Genomic DNA, 14,164 nt, shown 5'->3' on the forward strand with positions numbered 1-14,164 from the left:
TGCAGTTTAACAGAGGGCTCTGGGAATAACCGTGCATAGTTCCTTGAAGGTGGAATCTCATATAGAAAGGGTGGTAAAGAAAGCTTTTGGTATGCTAGCCTTTATAAATCGGAGCATTGAGTATAGAAGCTGGGATGTAATGTTAAAATTGTACAAGGCATTGGTGAGACCAAATCTGGAGTATGGTGTACAATTTTGGTCGCCCAATTATAGGAAGGATGTCAACAAAATAGAGAGTACAGAGGTGATTTACTAGAATGTTGCCTAGGTCTTTATTCTCTGGAGCGCAGAAGGTTAAGGGGGGACTTGATAGAGGTCTTTAAAATGATGAGAGGGATAGACAGAGTTGATGTGGACAAGCTTTCCCCTTTGAGAATAGGGAAGATTCAAACAAGAGGAAATGACTTCAGAATTAAGGGACAGAAGTTTAGGGGTAATATGAGGGGGAACTTCTTTACTCAGAAAGTGGTAGCGGTGTGGAATGAGCTTCCAGTGGAAGTGGTGGAGGCAGGTTCGTTGGTATCATTTAAAAATAAATTGGATAGGCATATGGATGAGAAGGGAATGGAGGGTTATGGTATGAGTGCAGGCAGGTGGGACTAAGGGAAAATAATTGTTCGGCACGGACTTGTAGGGCCGAGATGGCCTGTTTCCATGCTGTAATTGTTATATGGTTATAAGTAAGGCAGCATCTGTGGAAGGAAAAATAGGGTGAATATCTAACGTTGCATGCCAGATTGGAAAGTTAACAACAGTTCCGGCCTGTCATGCAAATCTTAATTGCAACATCAATGTGCATTTAAATTACAGAAAAGGGAACCCGGGGATGCAAATTGCAAAAGAATAGAAAACATAAACAAAAATAATGCATCCCTGCTTGCAGAACATCATGGGGGGGGGGAAAAATCACACCATCGTCTGAATTTGCTTCCAGGCAGCCGTCCGTGTGACTGACAGCTCGCCCGTAAACAGAGAGGAGGCGGCGACTTCCGGAAAGGGCCGGAAATTACCGAGATGTGACGAAGGGAGCCGAAGGGCGGCCGATCGCCCCAAACAGTTGAAAGCCTGAACTTGTGTGGCGGCCGCGGACGTTAGGAGCCCCTCGGCGCCGCTCTGGCTCCGGCCCCGGCCCGGGGACTGTAAGTAGCCTGGCGGACTCTTCCTTTTTTGTTTCGCAAAATGGATGCTTCGGGCATAAAATAAAAAAGATGCTATATTTTGGGGCTGAGGGGAGTGCGCTGGCGGTCCCCGAATAACTGGGAGGAGGAGGAGGAGGGAGAAACTTAACAAAGCAGCAGGTAACGATGGGCTCCGGCACCCTCGGCCGGCCGGCCGGCAGGCAGGCTTTTATTATCCCCAAATCATCCTTGCTCGCCGGGAGGACGAACATTACTGCCGGGATTATTAAAAAAAACACACACAAGGTTGTAAACCATTCGAGAACATTAACTGTTATTTGACTGACAAAAATGATGTGTGGATCCAGTGATGAGGATGTGCCAGACAGAGAGCTTGTGCGAGTCGTTTTGTGGCAGCTTCAACGCGCCGCATTATTATCTCTCCTCGGTCGCAATATGAACCTTTTTCGCAGGGCTTCCTGAGGCGATTGGTTAGCGACGAACAAAGAGATTTGTCCCTTTCTTCCACCCCCCAACCCCCCCCCCCCCCCTTCCCACCTCACCATTTGGCCCAGCTGAGTTGTATAATGGAGCAGATGAAAATTGAATATTGGCCCGGCTACCTAATTATTTCTCTCCCCGTAGACACTTAAAATCTTTTTGCAAAGTTCCATCTAGTTGAAAATATTTAAACTCTTGTTGTTTCTGACCCACATAGGGGTTGGTAATGACAGTGGTATGGCAAGCACATATATTAAAACCTCATTCAACCTTTATGCTATCGCATATACGTCTCCTGGGAATGTGGATGCCAAACTAATGGTTCTTTACCAACCTGGCAGTTAGCTTGTGCGGATGGCTTTTAATTTACATCACCAATGAGTAGTGAAAACAAAAGTGCTGTTGGCTGATTGGATCTTTTAAATCTTAGAAGGTGGTTCTTAACAACTAGGTACAGCTGATTGTTGTGGGGAGAGTAGGTGAGGGTGGCTAATATATTTTGTTCTTGATTTTGCATGTCATACATTGTTGTCCAAGTAGCATCCACTGTAATAACTAGTGGGCATGACCCATTGTCATTAAAGTGCTTCATTGGGGTGTTATTTGGGCTTATTTAAATTCTGATAAATGAACAAGAATTAAAGAATTGCGAAATCAAATGTACTTTATGGACAAACCTTTAGTTGTATGGTTCCATACTGGGAAATAATCTAATTCACTTAGGAAATAAAGACCATTCTGGTTTTGTGTAATGCCAGTATACACCCTTGTGATTGACTTGGATTCCATTGGATTGCTGTTTGTTCTGAAAAAATCTGGTTTGATGATCCACTTGATTGGTTCAAATCTTGGCAACTAAAGATGGGTTCTAAAACAGGCCATGAAGTATAAATGAAATAAAGTTGGAGCGATAGTGGTTAGGCTGATAGACTGGCATCCTGGACTATTAATGTAGAGAAGTTTGAATACCACCAAATAATTGGGGAAATTAAAAATGTAATTAAATGTGAACTCAGCAATGATTATAACTACCAGTTTGATGTTCAAGACCCATTGTTCATTAAGGTCCTTTACGGAAACAAATTTGCAAGTTGGCCTGTATATTATATTAGTTTCCACCGCAAATTGAAAAGTGACATGTTGTGGTCTCTTATTTCTCCTGTAGAATAACCATGGGGAAATTGGGAATATAGACCAAGTGCAGGCTCTATCTGTGAATGAATAAAGTATAAAAAAGTGACTCCAAAACAATTATTTTCCAATTGAATTTTTTTTTGTGATATGGAAGTTGTTTACCGTTTCATTGAAATCTGTGTAGTAAGTTAATCTTTGTTTAAAAACTTAGAAAAACACTGTTCATAGTACAATGGCCCATATTCAGAAACTTAACATGTCAGAAGAAATATATATATATATATATATATATATATTAAATATATATATAAATTGCTAAAATGATTTTTAGATTTTTCTGATTTTTTTAAAACCTCCAGTTTAAATTCCATTTGGAATATTTTGGAGGACCAAGAAACCAAGAACCAAGATTGCCTGCTTTCTTATTTCTACCAAAAACTTAGTTGCAATGTGTTCAAAAATATTTGAAATTATACAAATCTTTTGATTGAGAAATGAGCTGCCTCTGGTCTATGAACAGTAGCAAGCTGCAGTAAATCTACCTCTTTAATTTTGTGGCCTCAATGAATGTATATGTGCAAACATCCATACATATTACTAAAAGTCTGATCTTGACCACTTCCTGTTCTCTATATTGATTTTAGAAAAAACGCTGCCACTTACGGCTGTGATATTTGGCCATCTTACTCAGAGTCCCCCTCCGCAGGACAAGAGGATTTTTCCCATCGATGAAAAATAAGAGTTATTAGTGTTTTAAAAATGTTGAGATTCACTCTCCTGTCAGTCACGCCATGAAGGCCATGCCCCTTCCGTGGTTCTATAAAACCCGGAAGTGTCGAGCGCCTCAGTCAGTCTCTGCAAGCTGGGAGAGCAAGAGGGTCACGTCTCTGTCTCAGCTGTGAATAACACTAAACCTATGTCTACTAAACTGTGAGTGGTTTTGCTGACCTGTCAGCACCCTTAATGTGGTATGAAAATATAGTTTGGAAATGCTAAAGCTGTGTTGCCTTTGGTTTGGAAATGCTAAAGCTATGTTGCCTTTGGTTTGGAAATGCTAAAGTTGTGTTGCCTTTGATCTGTGATCTTTGGCCATCTTAGAGCCCCCCTCCCTCATCAGGTGCCGAGGATTTTTCCCATCGATGAAAAATAATAGTTATTAGTGTTTTTTTAAATGTTGAGATTCTCCTGGTGCGGGGGGGGGATGGACTTTAAAACCCAGAAGTGTGGGCGTGGCTCGGTCTCTGTAAGATGGAGGAGGGAGAAGTCACGACTAGCTGTCTTTAGTGGCCTTGCACCCTGCTTGAAATGGAATTTCAAGAAATAGCCCCGAGTCAACTGCCAGCCCACCAGCCATGAGTGAGTGAGCTGCCAGCACAGCAGGCTTGAGTGACTGAGTCGCCAGCCCAAGAATCCATTCGACCCACAATGTCCATACTAGCCCTCTGGAAACCAGTCCCTTCAGCCCACAACACCCAATACTAGTGCTTCAGAAAGCTCCCACCACTGGCCACCAATATTGAAATTGGTGGAGAGGTGGAATATTGCATTGGGGGACCAGCCCTCTCATGTGATGCTGGGACCCAAGTATTACAAGTTGGTATCTGATGATGTATAGAATTTATTCACGTTTGGAAGTTGCTAGGGGAGTTAATTTTTGTTCTATTATGTCCAGTAAGTTTCATGACTTATGTATGATAATGACTCCAGACTCAGGAACAGCTTCATTGCCAGAGCTATAGCGGCTCTGAACCGGCCCTGCTGAGTGCCCCCCACCCCCCCTGGACTGTCTCCCTCGGATGGTCACGTCGCACAGACACATCTGCACTTTAATCTGTTTGAACTGTTTTGACTATTTTACTGTTCTTTTACAAACCATGTTCTCAGGGTATCTAAATCTAAATTTTATTAGTTATTTATGTTATGACATCGGATGGAAGCTGCATACCAAATCTTGTTGCGCTTATGTGCAATGACAATAAAAGATATTCTTATTAACATAAACTGTACTGCATTATTCTCTGTATACAATAAAATACCTTTATACAATATTATAAGAATAGCTTCCAATTGCCTTCCTGATATCGACGAGTGGTGCCTAGGACTTTTGAATCATAACAGGGCTTCTGGGTGGCTTAGGAGTTGAGGATAGGCATTATTCCAAGCCTGCTTAGTATGATTGAGGAAAATGGAGCAAGATGTGTTACAGAAAGAAGAAAACCAACCATGGATTGTTTTTATTTTTGTGTTAATTAAGAACCACTATGATTTGACAGTTGTGCTTATAGCCAGCAGATTGATTTGATCCCTTTGGAATGAATATTGAAAGCCATAAGTGTCCTGTTATTCCTGTAAAGGCTATTAAAGCAAAGATATGCAGAGGTTTAAAGCCAATAGGTTAACTGCACCGGTAATTGGAAGATAATTCAATTGGGTATTGAGATAACAAAAAATATGTTATAGTAAATAATAGTATTTTTTCCAGAGTAGGGGAACTGAGAACCAGAGAACATGGGTTTAAGGTGAGATGGGGATAGATTTAATAGGAACCTGAGGAGTAATTTTTTTAACGCAAAGGGTGGTGGTGGGTGTATGGAACGAGCTGACAGAGGAGGTAGTTGAGGCAGGTACTGTTGTGATGTTACAGAAACATTTGGACATGTACATGGGTAGGACAGGTTTAGAGGGATATGGGCCAAACGCAGGTAGGTGGGACTAGTGTAGAGGGGGCATGTTGGTCGGTGTGGGCAAGTTGGGCCGAAGAGCCTGTTTCTCGGCTGTATGGCTCTCAATGATTCCAGTAAATAGTGGAATTAGTGATTCTCCTATTTAGAGACTGCATTGAGAAATCAGTGGATTGTCCATATAGGACCATGGAACCTATTTAATTTTGTTACACCTCTGCATTCAAGAGCAAAGTAAAGCAGGCAGCCTGGTGGATAAATAATGTTTCAAGTTGGTGATCTTTCATTAGAACATTTGTCCAGTTATCAGCCTGAATTGTTACTTTTTTCTCTCTCCAATTGCTTGATCTGATGAGCATTTGCAGTATTTTCTGTTCTTCTTGAAAAATGCTGGAACTAAGTGATTCAGGACAGTTGTAAGTCTGAAATAAAAGAAAGTGTTCAATACACAGGAGGTCAGATGGGATCAGTACACGTAGGGGGAGGGATGTTGAATGGGGCATTGAGTAAATTTTTTGCCATAATGAGATGTTAGAAGTGTACAGTTGTGACAACCAATGAAGAGTGGCCGGTGACGTTGGTGCATTGAATATGCACCCCAACGAGTGGAATATATATCCAAACAGGGTGAGGTAGTAGTATTTATTGGGCTCGATTTGGGTGTTGTAGGAAGCCAGTTGGGAATTGGATGACTGCCTTGCAGAATAACTGTTCAGTCTGCAAGAGTGATTCTGAGCTTTGTTGTCTGCCACTTTAATTATCCATTCCACTCCCACTCTGACCTCTGTTTTTGACCTCCACTTCTGGTCTATTGAAACTCATCATAAACCTGGATCATAACTTAACCTTCTTTCTTGCATATTGTCATCAGGATTCTAATATTAAAATTAACAATGTTGGTTACTAACTTTCCTATAAATTTGTTTTTCTGTGTTATAGAACCTGACTGTTTCCTGGATTATTTTATTTAAGCATCAACTAAATTCTTAATCTAAGTTCCAACAAGTTTCTTTTGTCCTCGTCTCCCATTTACCCTTTCTCCAGATGATTGGCAATGATTAATCTTTACAACCTTCCAGTGGCATTTGCAAATCTGGATTCATAGACTCCTTCAATGATTTCCATTGTTCTCACCCTTCCACCCCAACATCTGCTCTGCAACTGAAAAAAATGCCTTTTGTTTCACTTTTTTCCTGCAATTCTGACATATGATCAACAACCTAAAATGTTAACAGACACAAAGTACTGGAGTAACTTGGTCAGGCAGCATCACTGGAGAACATGGATAGATGACATTTTGGGTCAGGACATCTACAATGTCACTTGTGGCCTTATTGAATAAATATTTGCAGGGTTGTTTTGTACGACCTCGATGTGGAAGGTTTTTGGATTGCATTTGTTTCTCCAGCATAACTTGATATTTGTGTTGTTGTGCATCTCTTGGAAGAATCCATAGATTTGAATCCTCTAACGGACAACAACCAGTGTGTCATAGCCAGACTGACCATCATGCCTCAATTAGGCCAGGCCCATCTTTTGCAACACTGGACAGGTAGAACCTCGGCACAATGTAAATTTGGTGTTGGGTACTCTGGTTCTGTGTGCAACTTGATGCCCACAATTTTGAAAGATACAGCATTGGAAATAAACCACTCGGTCCACGTAATCCATGCCGATCATTCTAATTTCTCACTTGTTTTATGTTCTGTCACTTTTGCGTCCACTTTCTACTTACGAGGGGTAATTTTTAGGTCAATTAACGTACAAATCTGCACGTGTTGGAATATGGCAGGAAATGTGAGAAGCAATGAGGAAACTCGTATCCCAACAAGAGAAACTGGAGGAAACCCAGGGACATTGCATAAATTCAACACAGTCCGTACTCTACGTTGGGTTCAAACCCGAGTCTCTGGTGCCGTGAGGCAACAGCTGTAGTCGTCCACATTGGTGGCGATTGGAACAAAGATCTATGACTAATTCTCTGGAACCTGTTCATTGCGCTCCTTCGGATGCGCTCAATCTTGAATGATTCCTTCACTCTAATTTGTTGGAATAGTTCTTGGCTTTCATATCATTTGCTACTTTGAGAATGCATGTGTTCATCCTCTTGTAGTTATATTCAGTTTAATTTATATATTTAAAAAATAAACTTGTGCCTTTATACTAATTTAAGTTATGCACATCGCCCCTTGCTGTTTTGAAGAATGTGGAAACCTGTGAATGATGCCACAGAAAATGCTTTAAACCTTGTTAAAAGATTAGAAGCACTTGCTTTCCCAATTTAAATTTCCATATCTCTAATTTCCATCTCCCGTGACTCGTTCTGAAGAAGGGTCTCTTCTTGAAACATCACATATTCCTTTTTTCCAGAGATGCTATCTGATCCGCTGTTACTCCAGTAGTTTGTGTCTTCATTTGGACAGACGGACTAAGAAAGTTAATGATATATACAGTTTATAGCTCTTTTATGATTTGAGTTTCATTTGATTCCTTTAAACTTGAAAGATGGTTTGTATTTTCTGTTTAAAAGAATTAGATTGATATTTGTAAAAAGTTTGAGTACATTATATATGCTGCAAGTGATATTTCATTTTGTTATACTTGCTGATATATAATTGACACAATTAATCACCTGTGATTAAAATATTTTCTTGAATGGAGTAAGATGTACAGATTTTTTTTTTAAATTGATGTTTAAATATTATTCAGGACGCGCTTGCACTTATTAAATGCGGTGCTTCCACCAGAAGCAAGTTATGTAATATCACAACATTTCAAGGCTTCAAAGGATTCTACAGTTAGTGGAAGTACCCTTTTGTGTAGTTACTTATTGTAATGTTGATTCTGTCAGTCTGGCATTTAAAGATCAATGTCAATAGCATCAATGTTGAAGCATTCAGAGCCCCTAGGAATTTAGCTGTTCCTGGACTGTGCTTAACAGGCAAACTTTCAACTGCCCTTCAGGTGCTGCAAATACATTTTGATTTATGAGCTGCACTGAAGTCCATCATTTGTGGCCTCAGAATAATCTCTCTTGACATGTCTATCTAGAAGAACCGGGACTAGTTTGAGCATAACCATGAGATCAATCACGAACATAAGGGTCTGCTGGATTGGAAGCTACACCATTCCTCAAGAGGTTACGGGGAAACTGCAGTTACCTGAAGGCAGCCATCCAGATGATGACTCTTGACTTAAAGAACAAAGGACAGTCGAGAAGGTTCACTGGTTTCATCAGTGTTGACATGGCCTGCTGCAGCCAAAACGTTGATGAACTGAGACCCATGAATAGGATGAACTTATCAGAGGGGGTCAAAGTTTGCTGAAGGGACCAATGTGTCTGTGGCAATTGTGGAATGGTCTCTGTTGTCTGCCAAGGGAAACATCATTGTTAGGGTCTTGCATGGATGCCTCTTGCAATGACTGAAAAGCTGCTCCCCAAATTAGTGTTGATTATATGCATCTAGATGCACATTGGGTGTGATCTTCAGAACGTGACAGTATGAATGAAAATATAAGAAGCCACATCGAGCATACATGGACTTGTGTGATGTCTGCCTCTGTCATACAGGTTAAAAACACCCTTCTTAAATTTGACTGCCCGTGGCAACTTATCACCACGTTGTTTCCTTGGAATATCTTGCACACTATCATCCTAGCCAATGGGCCTAAAATAGAGTCCATGACCCTGGTGAAGCTCTGGCAAACCAAGGTGTATTTTTGCCCTAAGGCTTTGCATCAGAACTAAAATCCCACAAATCCTGGTGGTTGAGTTGAAGTATACAGATAACACTCATAATAAAAGACACACACTTGGAGTAATTGAATGGGTCAGGGAGTATCCCTGGAGAGCAAGGTTGGATGATATTTTAGGTTGGGACCTTTCTTCAGACTGATTGTCTTTGTCGTTATGATCCAACAATTGTCTTTTTTTCCCTAAACCAGCATCTGCAGTTCCTTGTTTCTACACTCTGGTTTGCTATGAGTTTGGACCCGAGCTCCAAGCCAACTCGGTCTTCACTGAAACGTAAGGGAGAACTTACTCAATATTTCCAAGGAACACCCCTCTTCTGTGTCGTGATCCTGGAAAACATAAATCACTTTCCATATCCTAGGACCCACTTCGTACCAAAGGCAACATCGATGTTAAGATTCACCACTGTCTTCAATGCACTATTGCAGATGTTTTGACAGGAAATGATTGAAGATTATAATTGCATTTGTTTGGTTCAAGTGAGTGGACATATTACTTGCAGGCTTGGTACAGATACTTGGCCTCTCTCTGGAAAGTATTATCAGTGAGAGGAAAGAGTGTGTTTAAATACCTTTGCTACGCAGGGAAGCTGCATCATCAACGCATATATTTGGAAGTCCATTGGCCATGACTGCTCAAAGTCGAGGAGCATTTGAGGTAGCATTGAGAATCGAGTCTATGTGCCATGTTATGCAAGACAGAATGCCCATCTCATGTAGTACCCACTTGCCTTGAACTTCGGGAACGACCAGCCCTTTGGTTGTTGGCTGCATCGCTCACATTTGAACCTACAAAACAGCAGTGAGAGCAAGTCATCATTGATCTAAAACTGCTGAAGAAGAAATTGCAGTGTAGGAAATGTGACAGGTGATTTGCATGTAGCAGTGGACACCTGTGTTGTCTACTTTTTCTTTGAATTGGATTATTGAGATAGGAACAGGAAATGTCAGACCTTGGATGGAGAGGCAGACGAAGCACACAATACCTTTATTCCTTTATGTTGGCCTTTATTAAATTTGCTTCCTTAGTATGGTGAGCCTAAGGATTGTTTTTTGGGGAATGGATATTTTAAATGCATCTAGCAACAAGCAATATGTGTGTTGTCTGAAGGGTCCCTACCTGAAACGTCACCAAACCATGGTGGGTATGTTCTCCAGAGATGCTGCATGACCCGCTGAGTGACTCCAGCACTGGGTGCTTTTAAAAACTTGATCACTATTGAACCATATTATGGACACCATTTGGATCTTCAGGATGGATACTGTTTATGTACCACGTGAGTTTCTTCACTTTGAGCCTATCTGTATCCACTTTAGTTCCTTTCCTTTGCATATTTATGTGGATTCTCCTTAAATACATCTTTGTTGATTAGTATGAGTGTCAGAGATTATGGAAGGCAGGAGAATGAGGTTAGGAGGGAGAGGTAGATCAGCCATGATTGAATGGCGGAGTAGACTTGATGGCTGAATGGCCTAATTCTGCTATCTCATGGTCGTGTGTTACTTCCTCCAGTTACGTCTGTATCAAAGCAGGTTCAAGATTAAATGGTAACTAACATTGTTAATTTGCTGGGTAATATAAAAATAGGGGAACTGAAATTTGTTTTGATTTTTTTGTCTCAATATTTATTGTTTATGAATGCACTAAATGAAGATGTAATATTAACTGCATCATCCAATGTATAAATAATGAAAACTGGCGATTTTTTAAATTGTAGTATCGGAATGTTCTTCAAGATACTTGGCAATAAAATGCTGTAAATCTGAAAACAGTTTTGGCAGAAATGGTCATCAAAAATATTGTTGAAATATTTGACGATGCACAACGCCCTGCATAAGATGTTTCAGCTAAATCTTAGAACCATTCTTTCTTTCAGGAAATTTCCTACAACAGTTAATTGAATGGCTGTTGTCAACAAATTATTGGAGGCTGGAAATAAGGATAACATGACTGGACACCTTGGAAATTTACAACAGATTAGGAGAAGCTAATGTGGATTTCTATAGAGGTAGGTCAAATTTGAAGAACTGATTGATTTTTTTGGGTGGCAGACAAGGGACTGGTTTTTGGTATTATTGGTGTAAACTCCCGCAATATATTTAATGCTGAGCCAAACTAAAGTTAAGGCATTTGGGGTCAAAAGTAAATTATTGACCAGATTAAGAAATTTGCTGAGATAATGACAATAATGTTGTGATTATAAAGCATTGGTTGGATGTGATGTATCCTACAGTTACCTGAGATTTTAATAAAAAACTGAAAATGCGAAGTATACTCAGCAGGCCAGGCCCTAGTGGGCGAGAGTCAATAACTTCTTATCAGGGCAGAGATCAGTGTTGCGACATGATCTATTAAGTGTTTTTTAATGACAGCTAGCAGGAGAGTGAGCTACATCCATGCTTATCACTGATTTAATGATGTTACATAGAAAAAACAGGAAGGCAGCATACTATCTAAATGGCGTGGTTGAGAATAGGGGAAGTACAACGGGATCTGGGGGTCCTTGTACATCAGTCTATGAAAGTAAGCATGCAGGTACAGCAGGCAGTGAAGAAAGCGAATGGCATGTTGGCCTTTATAACAAGAGGAATTGAATATAGGAGCAAAGAGGTCCTTCTGCAGTTGTACAGAGCCCGAGTGAGACCACACCTGGAGTATTGTGTGCAATCTTGGTCCCCTAATTTGAGGAAGGACATTCTTGCTATTGAGGGAGTGCAGCACAGGTTTCCAAGGTTAATTCCCGGGATGGCGGGACTCGTATGCTGAGAGAATGGAGCAACTGGGCTTGTTCACTCTGAAGTTTAGAAGGATGAGAGGAGATCTCATTGAAACATATAAGATTGTTAAGGGCTTGGACACACTAGAGGCAGGAAACATGTTCCCGATTGTGGGGGAGTTCAGAACCAGGGGCCACAGTTTAAGAATAAGGAGTAAGCCATTTAGAACGGAGACGAGGAAACACTTTTTCTCACAAAGAGTGGTGAGTCTGTGGAATTCTCTGCCTCAGAGGGCGGTGGAGGCAGGTTCTCTGGATGCTTTCAAGAGCGTTAAATAGTGCTCTTAAAAATAGTGGAGTGAGGGGATATGGGGAGAAGGCAGCAACGGGGTACTGATTGGGAATGATCAGCCATGGTCACATTGAATGGCGGTGCTAGCTCGAAGGGCCAAATGGCATACTCTTGCACCTATTGTCTATTGTCTGTTGATATGAGTGTAGTAGATCCATTAAAATGTTACCTGATCGATGCTTATCTTTTGGGAGGCTGTGACTCGGTTGGAGTCCTCAGAATTTGTAGAGGTAAAAATAAATTTCCTCAGACTGGTAGTACCAAGAAGAACTGAGGGTGATGAGTGGGAAATTATTTACAATACTCTGCCAGTGGGGAAACCTCAGAAGCCACCAAGCTCGGTCCTGAAGACTGAAGATTCAAGAGAAAGGGAACCACTGACGACAACGGATGCAAGGAGTGGGTGCAGTTATTGCCTCTAGCGGTTGCAGGAGGTGTCCTCCAGGGCACGCGTGGCTGGGCAAGGAGAGGGACGTTGGTTGGTGGGTTGATAGAGGGAGACACCTGTTACAGCCTGGAGCTTACTTGGATTGGGGGCACTCTGGTTCATCATGCTTGTGGATAAGACTGTATTTCTTATTTTGTAAATAGCAACAAATTATGTGGACAGGTGCAAGAATGTCACTCTGCAGTGCATAAGTGACAATAAAGAACCATTGAACAATTAAACTCTTGCATTTCCTATTTCCTATGATTGCTCATCCCTGCGTGATAACTGTTCAGAACATTTGGAACATTTTACTGATATCAATATTGGTTTATTATTTGTCACGTGCCAAAATGCAATGGAAAAATCTTGCTTATCTAGGCCTCGTACTATACATGAAAATAAAGAAGATGGCAGAATATAGTGCTCTAGCTCAAGTGTAGATTAAAAAAAAAAGATTAAAGGGTCGCATCGATGCAGAATTAAAATCTAAAATTAATTTGTAACAGATGAGAGGCTCGTTCAAGAGTTTGATAACAACCCTCCAGGATTGTTATCTCCGGTTTGCTTCCAGTTCCTCGTGTTGGCGAGAGCAGTAACAGGGAGATACGGGACCTGAATGTGTGGCTGAGGAACTGGTGCAGGGGGCAGTGATTTAGATTCTTAGATCACTGGGATCTGTTTTGGAGGAACTGTACAAAAGGGACGGATTGCATCTTAACAGTTGGGGGACCAGCATTCTGGCAGGCAGGTTTGCCACTGCTACATGGGTGGTTTTAAACTGAATAAGGGGGTGGGGTGTCAAATGGGATAGTCGAGGATGGAGTTAAAGGGAAAGAGTAAAGGGATGGTTAATGACCCCAGAATTAATGGGAAAGGAAGCTCACAAAGGGATAGGAGAGTATGGCCAAGTGTAATAGGGATTAATGTGAAAGGTGAGATGCGTAAGGAATTAAAAGTATTTTATATGAATGCGCGAAGTATAAGAAGTAAAGTAGATGAGCTTGAGGCTCAGTTAGACGTTGGTAGATATGACATTGTGGGGATTACTGAGACGTGGCTGCAGGAGGATCTGGCCTGGGAACTTAATATTCAGGGTTATACATCCTATAGAAAGGACAGGCAGGTGGGCAGAGGAGGTGGGGGGGGGGGTAGCTCTGCTGGTGAGGGATGGAATTCAGTGCCTCGTGAGGGAAGTCAGGGACTGACGAGGTAGAGTCATTAGGTTGTTTCAGGAGCCCAAGAAAGAGAGTTTGTAGAATGCCTCCGAGATGGATTCATAGAGCTGCTTGCAATCGAGCCGACCAGAGAAAAGGCAATTCTGGATTTAGTGTTGTCCAATGAACCAGATATGATAAGAGAACTCGAGGTAAAGGAACCGATTGGAGGTAGTGACCATAATATGATTAGTTTTAATCTGCAATTTGAGAATGAGAAGGTTAAATCGGAAGTGTCAGTGATGCAGTTGAACAAAGGGGACT

General features: G+C 41.2%; 1 protein-coding gene across 4 annotated transcripts in view; it reads left to right on the forward strand.

Annotated features, from left to right (window-relative positions):
* The first annotated feature begins 984 nt into the window (after window positions 1-984).
* Window positions 985-14,164, forward strand: part of spopla (speckle type BTB/POZ protein like a) — a 188,808-nt gene continuing 175,628 nt past the window's right edge. For all 4 annotated transcript variants that reach the window (XM_055638657.1, XM_055638652.1, XM_055638655.1 and 1 more), the window contains exons 1-2: window positions 985-1,139; window positions 11,065-11,196. The gene's annotated coding sequence lies outside the window, so the exon portion shown is untranslated. The remainder of the gene's footprint in view (window positions 1,140-11,064; window positions 11,197-14,164) is intronic.

The sequence above is a fragment of the Leucoraja erinacea genome, chromosome 7 (genome assembly GCF_028641065.1).
Source record: "Leucoraja erinacea ecotype New England chromosome 7, Leri_hhj_1, whole genome shotgun sequence".
Taxonomy (NCBI): Eukaryota; Metazoa; Chordata; class Chondrichthyes; order Rajiformes; family Rajidae; genus Leucoraja; species Leucoraja erinaceus.